This window comes from Nanorana parkeri, unplaced genomic scaffold, assembly GCF_000935625.1.
Source record: "Nanorana parkeri isolate BGI_ZX_2015 unplaced genomic scaffold, ASM93562v1 scaffold63, whole genome shotgun sequence".
Taxonomy (NCBI): Eukaryota; Metazoa; Chordata; class Amphibia; order Anura; family Dicroglossidae; genus Nanorana; species Nanorana parkeri.
In genome coordinates this window covers 2,227,362-2,244,226 of record NW_017306331.1, presented here as the reverse complement: position 1 = coordinate 2,244,226, position 16,865 = coordinate 2,227,362, and the positions used below count along the sequence as shown (strand labels likewise).

The 16,865-nt window shown below is 38.0% G+C and overlaps 1 protein-coding gene across 1 annotated transcript in view; it reads left to right on the top strand.

Annotated features, from left to right (window-relative positions):
* Nucleotides 1–776: 776 nt before the first annotated feature.
* Nucleotides 777–16,865, top strand: part of SIX3 (SIX homeobox 3) — a 20,660-nt gene continuing 4,571 nt past the window's right edge. Inside the window, exon 1 of the mRNA XM_018576311.1 lies at nt 777–781. The gene's annotated coding sequence lies outside the window, so the exon portion shown is untranslated. The remainder of the gene's footprint in view (nt 782–16,865) is intronic.

Here is a 16,865-nt window from a genome sequence, read left to right as displayed (position 1 = left end):
TAACTGTTCTCTCCTGCCCTCCTACATTCAACAGTATAAGTGTGATTCATTCATTCAGGATGCAATGATAGGTGCCCTTCACACCAAAACAGAACCCTTTGGCTGGAGTTAACCCTTTACCCTTGTGATAAAAGGTGTTAATGTAATAATAAACTCTCAATTTTGTTTTTCAATAATGAATTGAAAAGTAACAAATATACATCACCCAGCAAAGTATTTCTTTTTATTTTTGACCAAGCACTTACAGTCATTATGTTTCTGAACAGCTCCAGGTCTCTCAGCTCGGCTTCCCTACAAATTCTTGTCCAGTACAAGATGACATGGGACAGAGCAAAGTCTGCAGCAGCCGTCCATCTACTAACTCAAAGAAGGAAGGAGGTTTATTTCTGTCCCTAACATTCCTGGCTAATGATCAGTAAAATGCTTGTGTTATACAACACATCAGTGTTTATGCGTGTAAACTTCCTCATGCTCTGCTTTCCTAGTCATTTTCCTGTTTCAACTTCATTTATGCAATTATGCATATGTGAGTATATGTGTAAACATGTGTCTACAGGTGTCCATGTGCATATACAGGCGTATGTGTGTATGCAGACTTTTGATTTTGTGATCTTGTCAGTGACGGAACTATCGTCATAGTGACCCAGGCGGCTGCTATGGGGCCCAGGGCAGAGGGGGGCCCAGCAACCGGCAAGGATGAGGAACAAAGGGGTCCCCGTGATGCCGCGCAGGCCGCCTGGGTCGCTATGGCATCGCAGGCTTTTGGCTGTCACTGGCGGCTGTGAGGAGGAATTTGCCACTCTCCAGATCACTGACAACCTGTCAGTGACAGCCAGCAGCTGCGGTGGAGGAGGCCAGGGCCCGGCAGCAGCAGCAGCGGAGGAGGAGGCAGGGCCCAACGGCGGTGGAGGAGGATGAATAGGCCAGGCACGGTAGCAGTGAAGGAGGAGGAGGCAAGGCTTGGCAATGGAGAAGGCTGATAGCAGATTGGGGCTGACAGGTGAGAGGTGGGTAGGGGTGTGACCAGCCCTCCTGAGACCCTGCAGAGCCCACCATAGAGAGTCTATAGTGGGCTCTGCAGGGTCACTCCCAGGTGGGCTGTGTGGGATCTCAGGTGGGTTCTGCAAGGGGCGTAACTAGAAATCACAGGGCCCCATACAAAATTTTGCTCAGATCTCTAACACAAAATCGAACAATCTGCATATAAGGACATACATTTTATGCATGTATACATGTAAACGCATGTCTACACATATACTCACATGTGTATAATTGGATAAATGAAGTCCAAGCAAGAAAATGACATTATTGATCAGTTAAATGCCTACACTGATACACCCCTAAACAGATATGTGCTTCAATGTGTAAAATTCCTGTTCCATTCCTCCTGCTCTGTTTTCAATGTAATTTTCCTGTTTGGACTTCATTTACACACTTAAGCATACGCAAATGTATGCATTAACATGCATTTACTGGCATACATGCATAAAATGTATGTCCTCATCATACACAGATCATTATGAAAATCATACACAGATTTTTCTATTTTGTGTTACAGATCTGAACGCAGCGCATGTTTACGCACCTGTGTGCATGGCTCCATTGAAAACAATATACCTGCGTTCAGATCCATAAACCAAAAATGCTTTCCATTTAAAACAAATTTTTTGCTGCCATGTGCATGAGGTCTATGGATCTGACTGTAGATATATTGTTTTCAATGGAGCCATGCACACAGGTGCTTAAACATGTTCTACGTTCAGATCTGTATTACAAAATAATAAAATCTGCACCTGAGAACCTACATTTTAGGCTGGTAGGTGTGTAAACGCATGTTTATGTTTGTGTAAGTGCATAAATAAAGTCCAAACAGGAGAATTACATTAGAAACAGCAGGAGGAATGAAAGGAGATTTTTATGCATGTAAACACATATGTGTTTAGGTGTTATAAACGCAGGCATTTACTGATCATTACCCAGGATTTGCTTATCCAGAAATAAAACATGGTTCTATGATCAGTGCATTAATTACGGTGGTGTGCATCCAGCCCAATGGCCATGTGTGTAGCCTGCACTTGCGTCTTGATGTGTCTTTTTCCGCTCAGCTGCTGCGTTTCTATGGTGTCTATTCACAAAGCAGCCGAAGGATCTAGCCGTAGCTTTGGCTGATCCTTCCGCTAGCTTCAGCCCCAGGACCCCTTCGTTTCAGCAGTTATTCGCTATAGCCCGTACAGCTCCCGAAGTTGGCCGAGGGGCTCAGTCGAGCCGAAGGCATATGCTTTGGCTCGACTGAGCCCAGGTGAAAGACGAGGCTGGACGAACGGCCGGACAATGGCCGGCCGACAGCCTGCTACTGACAGCTGGGCGGAGCCAGCCGTTATCTCACGGCTGGCTCCGGCCACTTGCACAGACAGATCAGCGTCCCCAGTTACCAGGTAATCAGGGACACTGATGTGTCATTACTCTCCCGGATGCTCCGGGAGACTCCCGCTATTAGGTAGCGGCTACCGGCTGCCGGGAGAGAAACACATTCTCCCGGGAAAGGTTTACTCTCCGAGCAGAGTAATCCTTTCCCTGCTCTGTTCTTTTTTTTTCTTCTGACATCGGAGCCACGGGCCGCCAGCCGTCAGAGAAAAAAAAACAGCATTGGAGTGCATAGCTACATTCCTATTGGCTATTTCACTTTGCAATAGCCAATATTAAACTAGCTATTGCAACCGCCCACTGCTGCTGTCAATCAGCAGAGGGGACCTGAAGTTCTCCATCAGGTCCCCTTCTAGTGATTGACAGCAGCAGAAGGCGGGTGCAATAGCCAGCTTGCTATTGGATATTGCAAATTGAAATAGCCAATAGGAATCTAGCTATGCATTCCTATGCTGATTTTTATTTTTTTATTCTCACTGCAGCAGAACCGCTGGGTTCTCAGTGTAATGACTGATCAGCGTCCCTGGTTACCAGGTAACCAGAGAGGCTGTTCTATCATTAGGATGGGAGCTTAGCACAGTCGGCTTTCATATCACCGCATGCTCTGACAAGCTCTCATTGTAATGACAGCTGGTCCCGGCCAATAGAAAACAGTTGGGCGGAGCTATCTGTCACTGTTAGCTCCGCCCAATCGTTTTCTATTTTTTTCCCCTACTTTTTTAACTGTTTTTCTATTCTGCTCGGTACCACAGAAGAACTCCTTCTGCACTTCGGGTCGGCCGAACATCCTGAGCATGTTTGGCCGACCCGAAGCCAGCCGCAGCAAGCCGATGTACGGCTGATTTCAGTTGGTGTAAGGCTGAAATCAACCGTTCAAGCCTGAAGTGAATAGCGCTCACTTCGGGTCGGTTATTCACTCGGCTGCCTGCGGCAGCTTTGTGCATAACCCCCTATTAATATGTATTTGTTTTTGTTTGACAAGTTCGCAGCTCTGTAAATCCATCTCTAAATCCAGCGGAACAAGTAATCAGATTCCAGAATGCTTCATCCATAGCAATGATCGGCCGATCCTCCTCCTCTTCCTCCTCCTCTCATGGAGGCCCCAGAGACGTTTATTAAAAATTCATGAGCGATATTAGAGAATCGGCAACTTGATTACAGCACTTGTTTAAATCCAGACCACTTCTAATGAAAACAGGGGCGATGCCTATTGGAGACATCTGTTCTTCATATATTTTTCATCCTACAATCAGATAATGCGTCCTAGCACCTCCTCAATTATTCACACATAAACATTTTCAAGACGTTTTGACATCTGTCTCAGTGGCTGCTATTAATTTAGTAATCACGCTGCTGAAATATGGATGACATGCTTTCCTTGCAATGCCCAATATCTTCCCAATATTTACCAGACAGCGAATCCTGACTCTGGGTGCAGACAGGGAAATGTCTGCGGATTATTACTCAGGTGCCTAATGTGCCCGGGACTGCTACAACTGCTCCAACTGGCATCCGATATATAAGCAGCATCAGCTTCATTCATTGTAACTCACTTCCATGGTTTATGTATTTGCCTGATTCATCCTAAATCTTCTACTGTGGGTATGATGAGGAAATATCTGCTGGTTGCAGGTTACAGTGTCCATGACCTGTGACAGTCATGATAAACACTACTATAACTGGCATCCACAATGATTAATAAGGAATATAACATCAGCGTCATTCATTGTACCTGTCATTACTTCCATAGGTTAGTTTATTTCCTTGATTCATTCTAAATCTTCTACTTTGTTTGTATAGATGAAGAAATATCTGCTGGTGCAGGTTACAGTGTCTATGATAGTTTTGTTAAATACTACTATAACTGGCCTAATCACTAATAAGGAATATCAATATAGCGTTTCATTCATTAATCACATCATGTCTATAGGTAAATTTATTTGCATGACCAATCCCAAATCTTCCATGATAAAGAAATATATGTTGATGATTATTGCTCAGCTTCTTAAGTCCATGACTTGTGACAGTTAATATACATACTAGTGTAACTGGCGTCCCTATACAATGATTAATAAAGAAAAGAGCAACAGTTTCATTAATTGTAACCATCAAATTATGTCCATAGGTACAGTTTGCATATTTTAACCCCTTCTCTTCTATGATAAATAAATATTTGTTGATTATTGCTCAGGTGCCAAAGTCCATGACCTGTGACAGTTATCTTAAATACTGCTATCACTGGCGTCCCTATACAATGATTAATAAAGAATACAGCAACAGTTTCATTAATTGTAACCATCACATTATTTCCATATAGGTGGATTTATTTGCATGGCTAATCCGATCTCTTATGATAAAAACATATGTGTTGATTATTGCTCAGCTTCCTAAGTCCATGACTTGTGACAGTTAATATACATACTAGTGTAACTGGCGTCCCTATACAATGATCAATAAAGAATACAGCAACAGTTTCATTAATTGTAACTATCACATTATGTCCATAGGTACATTTTGCATGCTTAACCCCTTCTCTTCTACGATAAAGAAATATATGTTGATTATTGCTCATATTCCAATATCCATGACTTGTGACAGTTAATATAAATACTGCTATCACTGGCATCCTTATATATGATTAGTAAAGAATCCAGCAACACTTTCATTAATTGTAACCATCACGTTATGTCCATAGCTGAATTAATTTGCATGACTAACCCCATCTCTTCTATGATAAATAAATAACTGTTGATGATTATTGCTCAGATTGCAAAGACCATGACCTGTGACAGGTAATATAAATACTGCTATCACTGGCATCCCGATGCAATCCCTATATAATAAAGAATCCAGCAACACTTTTATTAATTGTAACCATCACATTATTTCCATATATATATCAATTTATTTGCATGACTAATCCGATCTCTTTTATGATAAAGACATATCTGTTGATTATTGCTCAGATTCCAATGTCCATGATTTGTAACAGTTAATATAAATACTGCTATTATAGACATCCCTATAATACCTAATAAGGATTATAGCATCAGTTTAATTCATTGTAAGTATCACATTATTGCTATATAAGTGAATTTATTTGCATGAGTAACCCCATCTCTTCTATGATAAAGAGATATCAGATGAATGTTGCTCAGATTTCTATGTCCATGACCTTTGTAGGCAGTTATATTATATACTATTTTAACCCCATCCATACACAATACGAAGTCCAGCATGCAGAATCATTAAACTATCACATTCTTTTATAGGCGAATTTATTTCCATGACTAGATGTAAACTATGTTAGTTCTCCTTAATTGTTGCTATAACACAGTGTGAATATAGGATTCAAAACGATTCTTAATCATTATTGAGGATTTCGTTAATAATTGTGTCGGTTTTGTCATTTCTGGCTTTTTTTCTGGCTGCTAAAAATGTCATTTAGCTGCTCTATATTCTAAATCATTTGTGACATTTTCTAAAGCCACCAACAGGCGAGACAAATATGTTTGAGGATGGAAAAGAATTCTGAAAGAATTGCGGGATGTTTGACATTTACTGATAAATACATTTATATAGTTTATATCGCCTAATTCGTGCGACAAATATCGTGTGCAGATTCTTACAATATATATAAGCAACAGCAGCAAGGCAGCGATAATAATGTTAGATACAGAGAGCAAAACTCTGTTTTAACGAAGTGTAAATATATAAATATTGAAATACTGAAATGGTGGAAATTATAGAATTATATATTTGCTTTTTTTTCACTCGCCATGAACGGATTTTGCAAGGATAATGTGAATGGTGTTCGCGTGAATAGCACAGATGACTGTGTGGGGTGGGGGGTTGGGAAGTATGCACTAAGCTTACCAAGTTGGTGTAATGATAAAACAGAAAGATTAATCAGAGGAGGCAAAGAAATGACAACCAATGGACAGGTCTTCAGGCAATGGCAGTCATTTTAATTAAAAATCTCGTTTTTCAAGTGACAGGTCGCACACAATCTCAGGGAAAGGAAGATGCAGCCAGCTTGATGTTTCCATCCAGAACTGGGCGCAGAGATTAAAGGTGGAGGATATGATGAGATGACGCACAGGGGTGACTGCCAAGACAAATGTTTACACTGATCTCACCTGGGTGACTCTGAATTCCCTTCACCACTTTTATTTAGATTTGATTTAAATTATTATCGTGGTCTCAGGCTTAAGGGTGGAGAGCAAAGTGTGTCTGCTTGGCACAAGTTATATGAGCAAACATGAAAGCCTTGTAATAACTACAGGCAACCGAGTGTGATTGTTACAGAGCTGTCTGCAGGTAGATGACTTTGTCTGTATGTCTGTTTTTTGGGACCTTTCATACCCATGTGTGAGCCCTAGATTGCGTTATTAGCGCGCCTTGCATACATTTACATGTGCTTCCAGACAGGGATTCGTGCGCGTTCTGTGCTTTTTATGTGTTATGCAAAATAGAAACATTTAAAGTAGAGGTTTTCTATGGAGTATATACCATAAATATACACAAAAATGCAGCATACATTTTGGCATTTAGCATTTATTATAATGGGCCCCCTTAAGACACATGACAATGTTTAATCATTATAATTCGAACATAAAGCAAACTAAACTGCAGCAAATAGTTGTAAACAATTCACATGGAAGTGAATGATATTGAATAATTTTTAGGAAGCAAAAACACTTGTGTTCTACTGCAGGAAGTCTGACAAGTGTGAATGGGCGCTGTCTGTCTGTCTGTCTGTTTGTCTGTCAAAATACCCGGACTCTTTAGTTATGCCTTTACTTTGCGTCCTGTTCTCCTCTATAATTTATTTGTCTGTTAGAAGTGACTGATTAGATCCAGAGATGGGCGATAGCTAACCTGGCGAATCTGATCTGGACAATGCTGTGATTTACAGTAGTTGTCTGTGAGTCTGCCCATTCTTTGGTGAATCATTCAGTTTATGAATACCAGATGCTTGGAATAATGAACTGTGCTAGTGTGCATAGAGTGGACATTCTTCCATGTGCAGAAAAGTGTATGAAATAGAGAATGTAAGATTCTGCTAGCAAACCTATGATTACATTGGACAGGCTTACTCGGTCCACTTATCTCTACTACCGGTATCTATCTATCTATTTTTAGCATTTATTATAATGGGCCCCCTTAAGACACATGACAATGTTTAATCATTATAATTCGAACATAAAGCAAACTAAACTGCAGCAAATAGTTGTAAACAATTCACATGGAAGTGAATGATATTGAATAATTTTTAGGAAGCAAAAACACTTGTGTTCTACTGCAGGAAGTCTGACAAGTGTGAATGGGCGCTGTCTGTCTGTCTGTCTGTTTGTCTGTCAAAATACCCGGACTCTTTAGTTATGCCTTTACTTTGCGTCCTGTTCTCCTCTATAATTTATTTGTCTGTTAGAAGTGACTGATTAGATCCAGAGATGGGCGATAGCTAACCTGGCGAATCTGATCTGGACAATGCTGTGATTTACAGTAGTTGTCTGTGAGTCTGCCCATTCTTTGGTGAATCATTCAGTTTATGAATACCAGATGCTTGGAATAATGAACTGTGCTAGTGTGCATAGAGTGGACATTCTTCCATGTGCAGAAAAGTGTATGAAATAGAGAATGTAAGATTCTGCTAGCAAACCTATGATTACATTGGACAGGCTTACTCGGTCCACTTATCTCTACTTCCGGTATCTATCTATCTATCTATCTATCTATCTATCTATCTATCTATCTATCATCACTTAGCTAAATATTTTTTGTTTTATGCTCTCTGTCTGTCTATCTATCTACATGTATCAATATGTCTGTCTTTATCTATCTATCTATCTATCTATCTATCTATCTATCTATCTATCTATCTATCTATCTATCTTGCCATCCATCTATCCATCTAATTTCTACATATGCCTGTTGGTCTATATACCCACCTGTCTCTCCTTAGGCCTAATTTTCTTACTTGCTTGGAACATATTGATTACATTTGATATTATAGTATCTAACAGTCCCCCACAATTTACAAACAATAAAAGACCTTTATCTTATCATGTCAGGGAAGCTGAATGCCCACTGTCTACTTTGTTGATGTCAGTGGGACAAAGCCTTTCTACCCATGTGCATTTTGGCATCTATCTGCTACAATGTGGTCATGATAACAGGAAACTTGTCCACAGTTTCATTTTAGAAAGGCCTAGCACTGAGGGCCAGGGGACTAATCTTAGAACCAAATGTACATGACACTATAAAATAAAGGAAGGCTCACATATTTGTATTCAAGAGCATGTATAAGAGTAGAGTGGGACATCATAAATATTAATGAGTGATCTGTTGTTTTTCATTTACACTATATTTACAAAGCTTTTTTTTTATTGGCTAGTAAATCAAATCTACTTTTCCCTGATTGTAAAGGTTTATTAATAAGTGCTAAGGACAGCTTTAGGACATGCACAATTACAAACAACTCAAATATATGACAATATAAACATTATAAAATACTGAAAACATTATTCAATGCGTTATGTATAAGTAGAAAGAAAACATGGATCAATGGAAGGAAAATAGGTAATAGGTAATTCACTTTTTTATCATTATAATGACAGATTTTAGGGAATAAATACATTGGAAAAAAAGTGGGGAAAAGGCTCTTCAACATTAAATTTTAATTGAACCTTTTAAAAATTAGAGTCTGAGAGTTATGTCAGCTTATAGAGCTGCACTGGTCAATTCCTCCCCTCATTCTTCAATAGTTTGCCTACTATGAAAATAAACCAGAAAACTTTATTTGTAGACAGGCCTGGCCATGGAGACTTTCTGATATTTTTAACAGAAAAACTTTCTATTAGTTTATGTCACTGTACGCCAGGTGGAATCCACTATTTTCAATGAAGGATGGAGATAGAAGGAGATATCATTGGCTTTCTTTGACTTTGTTGCACTTTCATGTTTATGGGAGCTTTTTTTTTTTTTACCAGTCTGTCTACATATAACAATGTTTTCATTGCAGTTGAGCACCCCAACTGTGCATTGCAAACTTTATAATTGAGAGAGAACTTTAGAAGCCAAGTAAAACAATTGCTTGTCCTATAAACACTTTAATTATGCTTGGGTTTTAAAATTCCTGATCACCTGCTTCTTTTAAGTGAGAGATGTTGATTTAGGGAATTTACAGGCATGCATGCATGGAGTTTGCATTAGTATACTAGTAAGCCTCCATTCACACATTTTCATTTAAAAATGCATTTTTATTTATTTTTATATGCAGTGCCCTTGAATTCAATTAACCATGAATATACACTTCAGCTTTAAAAAAAAAAAAAAAACTGCCTCATGCATTTTTTTTTTTTTTTAATGAGGACCACATATCACTGCATATATCTTAACTGGAGCAGTGAATATAATGGTTGAATTTCTCATCCATGTCTTTTTAGGTTGAACTCTTCTGCACTAGAGCTGCAGTATGTGAACAAGGCCTATAGGGTTGTGTACTGCGTTAGTGCTCTGCTGAGAGAACATATGGCCTTATAAGTCAAGCCATAGCTCTATTGCTCTCTCTCTCTCTCAAATATCAGTATATGATCACCTGTCTGCCTATATCTACCTACCTACCTATCAATCTTTATGGTTGATTTACTAAAGGAGTAGAGAATGTTGATTACGCTTAGTAAATAACATGTAGTTCTGATCACTTCAAAAACTCAGTCAACTGCAGGGAAGTGTAAGAAAAAAAATAAAGAATTTCCTTTGCACATGATTGAATGATAGAAGGGAACACAGCTCCACTTTATATAAGTTAAGTGATCTCTCTTTATCCCTTTAGTAACACAACCCCTATCTATCTATCTATCTATCTATCTATCTATCTATCTATCTATCTATCTATCTATCTATCTGTCTGTCTGTCTGTCTGTCTATCTGTCTATGTATCTATCTATCTATCTATCTATCTATCTATCTATCTATCTATCTATCTATCTCATATGTCTATAAGTACTTTTTATGTCTGAAACTATGCTTCTAATAATATATATGTATGTACATACCCCTTGTTAAAGCTATTTATGTATTTATAAATATTTATTATTTATCTATCTATCTATCATCTATTTATATATATAGATATAGATCTATATCTATATAGATATAGATCTATATCTATATCTATATAGATATAGATCTATATCTATATATATAAAAATATACAGTGTGTGTGTGCACGCGCGCGTGTGTGTGTGTAAATATAAATGTATCCAATCTATTTACATGCATACCATTTCTATTTATATATCTGTTTAGCTATCTTTATATGATTGCAATCTATATGTGTGTGTGCATGTGTTAATTTTCTGTGTATATTTCTATCTATCTATCTATCTATCTGCAATATATGATCAATATACCAATTAAAACGTACCAATATTTATCCAAATTATACTTTTTTTTAATCGTATACTGGCTGCAGCTAACAAATTCATATTTTAGTGTTCAATTTGAATACTTGTGCAGCTATGGAAGAATAACTGCACATTTATTAATATTATTATTACTACTACTATTGTTGTTATTACTATCATCATCATCATTATCATTATTATTACTATTGTTATCATTTCTACTAGATAATTTTCATACTGTGCTTTCCGTGGAAGTTAATTGAACAAAAAAAAATAACAGATGTATGTATATATTTGTTTTTGTTGTGTTTTTTTTTTTTAAATGAAAGAATGGGATTCAGTATATGTTGAGACCGTGTGTTACTGACTGCATAGATTTAAACAACAAATCTGATTTTCGAAAATGAATCTCATATAGAATTTTATTTATAAAAATACTATTGCCCTATATCTATTTCCAGTTGCTGGATTAAATTATCTTATTTATTTGCTTAATCTGTTTTATCTAAGCAAACTTGTTCCACTTAAAGGGGGCAGCTAAAATAATATATGTAACAATAAGAATTAAAAAAAAAACACATTTAAAAATATAGATCAGGAAACAAAACGAATGTGTAAAAAGTTGCTAGGATTTGATGTAAGTTCTAATAATAGGGGGCTTAAATAACTGATTGCGCAGACATAGTCAGTGTGGCTGTGTAATCATAACTTACCCCATCTGGAAAACACAGGGTGACACTTGTACAGCTTGCTCTGGAACTACATTCAGGTAACAGGAGTATTGGAAGAGGAAATAAAAAGAGAAAGACATGGATCAGGTTAGGATGCAGTGGAGCCCTTTTGGCTAATAAGCTGATCATCGAAGCGCGATGCCCAGGTGCTGGTCCAGCTTCCAGCGGGTCCTCCTCCCTCTCTGTGTGTATGTGCACTCAGCCGACACACAGAGACCCTCATACTAAGCGCCTGACTACAGGACTGCTAACAACTACAAGGCACCCGAGGCTGATTTTCTCTGCGGCGTTTCCTGTCCTCAGCTTTTTACTCATCTGACACTTTTTCTACCGCTGTAACTAGTCATTTGTATAAGAGCATATAGGACAGAGACTGTGATGGGTCCCTAAAAATCGCAAACGCCCCAAGACTGTGCAACAGGGAAATCAGGACATTTAAGAATGAGATCGCAACAACTAAGGGGAAAAGTGTTATTGTTCATTCGGGGTCTGAAGGATTTCAGTTTATTTCTAATTGTACAAAAAAAGAGAGACAGCTTACAGCTTAGAATCATTTCTGATTTGTGAAGGAAAGGGCCATTTAGGTTACCTTACTGCCTTAGGTTCAGATGTAAATAGAGGTTTGAGTATGAATCTATGGAATAGATAGATAATCAGAGAGATAGATAGATAGATAGATAACAGACCCATTGAGATAGATGGAGATAGATTAATAGATGGATGATAGATAGATAGATAGATAGATAGATAGATAGACTATAGAGAATAAAGATGTAAGCACATCGATAAAAAGATAAACAGAGGATCAGATGGATAAATATTAGTGTATATAAATAGATAGATAATAAAATAGATAGAATATAGATAAGAGAGAATACAGGTAGATGTAGGCGCATGGATAGAGATAGATAGATAGATAGATAGATAGATAGATAGATAGATAGATAGATAGATAGATAGATAGATAAATATTACAGAAATAAATAGATCTATATTAAAATAGCTAGCTAGGAAGATAAAATATATAGAGGCTATAGGAAGAAATAGACACATCGATAAAGAGATAGATAAATAAATGGATAAATATTAGAGAAATAAGTGGATAATAAAATAGAGGGTAGAATTATTGATTGATAGTAGAGAAAGAATTAGATACATATATGCATACATACATAGACCACAGAAACATAGATTAATAGATAAATGGATATGCAGTCTATTTTTGTCTTTATGATAACTTTTAATGCTTAGTTGACTTTATCATATTCTGAAACTTCTGCCATTTTGCTTATTATTTTATCAGGTCGATTTAAAAAAAAAAACAAAACAAAGCAATACCTGTCTTGTAAACGTATAAAAGCAAAGTTATACTTGGACCCTGTAATCTAGAGGCTCATGCAAACCCCCTCAGATTGTCCCCCATCTTATAGATCACATATTAATGATACCAGAATTTCACATGGGCCGGGTGCAGTAAACAGCGGACACAGTACAGTAAGGGCAATGCTTTCCCCAAGAAGCTAATGAATACAGGCATTTAATTAGACATTCAAACCCCTTGTCATGGCCAAATTCTCCCTTGGGGTCTTTCAAACATTTGTTTTGAATAATTCACTTGAAGACTTGAAAATACTAATTGATTTTAAAGTACAACCCAAGGGGAGGAGGCAGCACACAAGCTGCAAATTACAGTCCCAGGAATATACAGTTGCACCTGACCTTAAAAATAAGCTGGGACTTGTGATACAGTGTCCTTCCTATAGAGGGGAAAGCAGCTACAAGGGATCACAATGTGGTTTGATACTTAAAATATGTCTAATGCAACCTGCAAAAATTACAAAAAAATATAAATAAATGTTAATGTTTGAGTTTGAACCTGCTGTGGGAGTAATAATAATATTAATATTATTAATAATGTGACTATCTCAACTTGTAAGTAGGTGTGTCTATACCTAAAGGGAAAAAAAACCATGTTAAAATACAGGTTTGTGTAAATATCTGTAAAAGTGTATTGAAATAATTCAGGATTTGATGTTTGATTGAGCTGCATCATTGTACTGCCTGGTTTTAAATGCACACTTCCACATTCCTTCCTCAAAATCATAATTGGATAGAAATTTACAAAAATATATATATATTTATTAAGAAACAAATGATACTATCAATATTTAAATAGCAACTGGCCTGTAATAAACACTTACAATGCCCACTTACACAGGAGGTGGTCTTTATTTTTATATTAGCTTTTTTTTTTTCCAGTCCCTATGTTCTACTGGAGGTGGTCTAGGGAAAAAATATATATAAAAAGACAAAAGAAATACTTATGACAACAGCAATCTAGAACTTACAACTACTTGTATATTTAACTATATGAATATATGTCATTTTGTAATCTTTCAGCATCCTTGTATTTGGAGAGATCTGTACTGTTAGGAACCAACTTTTTTTTTGTTTGAAGCTAGTTCTTCCTCCAAGAGTTGGTCCCATTCATCGAGGGATTGTGATGCAATTCATTAGAAGTAAAGAGTTGACATAAGGTAAATCTACATGGAGAGGGCCTTTCATTCTGTGTGAGGGGAAAGCCTCATTAACAATCTCTAACAAGGCGTGCAGATGTTGGGATTGGACAGCCCCTCCATAATACCGGGGCCCTAGCAGGATGTCCACTTAATGAGGGTCAGCAGCGCTGGCCACGGATGGAATATTCAAATTTCATCCCTCACTAGCCAGCTATTTTGTTTTTTTTTAAATAAATGGCAGAATAAACATTTAAACAACTTTTTCCATTTGTTTACTTTACATAAAAGTCTCCAACACAGAAAAGAAAAAAAAAAACAACTTTCCACTACCAGGTCCAAAGTTTGTTTGATTAACCCCTTGCCATCCATGGGAGGTCTTGGCAACATGCTTGGCAGGAGCGAAAAGGGTTAAAGGTTTCTTTTACTTTCGACGTAATTATGTTTTCACGGGATTAATGGGCGAAAATGTGCAATATGATGGGGCATTTTTGTAGTTTGTGACAGAATTATTTAAATCAGCATGATGCCTTAATGACATGTCATTCATCAGAATAATGCTGGGTCGTTTTTTTTTTTTTTTATATATATATATATATATATATATATATACACACACACACACATCTTTGTCTTGCTACAAGGATTACTATCTTTGTATATTTAATCATGCCAACACACATATACACATGCACATTTATAATTGTATGAATGCACACACAATAAACTATGTACAGTATTAACCTGGGCATGCACACTTAGATCATCATCATTATAAATTTCTGCATTGAATTGACCAAACATTCACACAGATGCAACTTTGTCCATAACTGCTTTATGCAAATAAGACATCTACACACAAAACATTGGAGGCATTTAAACATGTAAATAAAGCAGGGAATGAATGACATCTAGATATACACACCCATACAGGCTTGTAATAAACTTGTATATATTATTACTACAGAAGTGTAAGGAATATGGTAACTTATCTGAAGCTAGGAGGTAAGGGATGTAGCTGTGAATGAACAGCAGTGATGTCAAACTCCCCTTGTATACCAGACTCAGAAGCATCATCAATGGAATATGGAGAGCTGCATTCTAACCTCTGTGATTGCTCCTCAGCAGCAGAGTGCACAAGAGATGCTCCATCCTCCCCACAGCACACTGTCAGGCCCCTGGTAATCGCTGGCCGGTGAGCACAAGCAGTGTGTGAATGACAGAGGCCAGTTCAGAGGCTGCAACACATAGGATTCCCCCAGCCCTGCAGAGAGACACAGAGAGGCACACAGACAGCATGCACCCAGCAGCAGCAGCACAAAGGCAGACTTGATCTTGGGAAACAGTGCACAGCACCTGCAGCCTGACTGCACACTAATCCCCCCTCTCCCTCTGTCTCTGCTCTCTAAAAGATGGGTCCATTTCATTTAACTATTAAACTGCCTAATCCTCCCACCCCTATTTAAATTTTTTTTTTCCCTCTCTCTGACCCCCCATCTACAATAGCAAAGCCCCCAAAAGGTCAGCAGCAGTGCTGGAACAAGGCATGTAATCACAGGGAAGCGATTCAGCTTAGTGAAAGGGGCTGTAGAGGGAACTTACAGGATCCGGAAAGGATTTGCAGGCTGGACTATGCCGTGTTCTTTTGCTGTGTGCTCTGGTCTCCCTGCTGATGGCTGCCCAGCTCAGACCATTTATGCCTCTATCTCAATACATCACCATCTTCCAACTCTATATTTGAGGCAATGAGATTTTCTAGGGGGGGTTCGCAATAAGCCAATTCCATTGATAGTTTTCAGCCAGCAGCTGCAGTCATTAAAAGGCATTTGGCCCCCTCACACAAAGATGGAGCGCCAACAATTATCTGCTTGTGCGTTTAAGGACATAAGAATGTGTCCCTAACACGCTTAGCCAGGGCGAGCCCAATCATTGCCTGGAGTCGGCTCCACACTCAGGATTTTTCTAGAGAAACTAATACATCAGTGCTGTTCAGCCATATTTTAACAGAAATGACATCACCGCTCCTCAAATATGTTATGCATTTACAGAAGTGACATCACTACCTTCAAAATCTAAACTATAGCTGGACATAAGTGACGTCACTACTCTTCTAATGCAAGTTAGTTAACTTCGTGATATGTTAAGCACTTAATTACTCATGGCTCATTAGCTGTACTACTAATAGGTCTACACGTTTTGAGGCAATCCTATTGGCCCTCCCCGTTGCTGTAACCTATGTGTGGCCCCTGTGCATGTGATACTCTGAGCTGCTTCAGCTATGAAGGGGAACCTACTCAGCCTCCATCTCTGTCCCTTTCTTTTGCTGAAGTTGCATGTCACGCTATGTCTCCTGTTTTAATTGTTATATCTGTTTTCCATTGAGGCTGGAAGTAGTTGGGGCTCTATGCTTTGCCCCTAGATCTCCATCGGAATGCAGAAAGGATCTTTGAAAAAAAAAAAAAATTTGAATTCCTCAATGATTTTTTTTTCTTGTAGAAAGGCGGCTTAGGATAATTATTTCAGCTTTACTGAGGGCAGATTAGCAGAAGTCTGGGTGCTGCGTTTCAATACGCGTTGTACATGCCTTTACAATGTGGCTATTGTTTGCTACTGTGTGTGAACCCATTCAAAATATACACTTTTTAACACCAAGCAAAGTCCTGTCTAAATATACACAGTAAGGCTGGAAAGACTTCCCTGACCCGTACAAATCTCTGTAAATCACACTGCCATAGCTACACAAACTCAACAAAGCATTGAGATGCTGATTAAATCTTCTC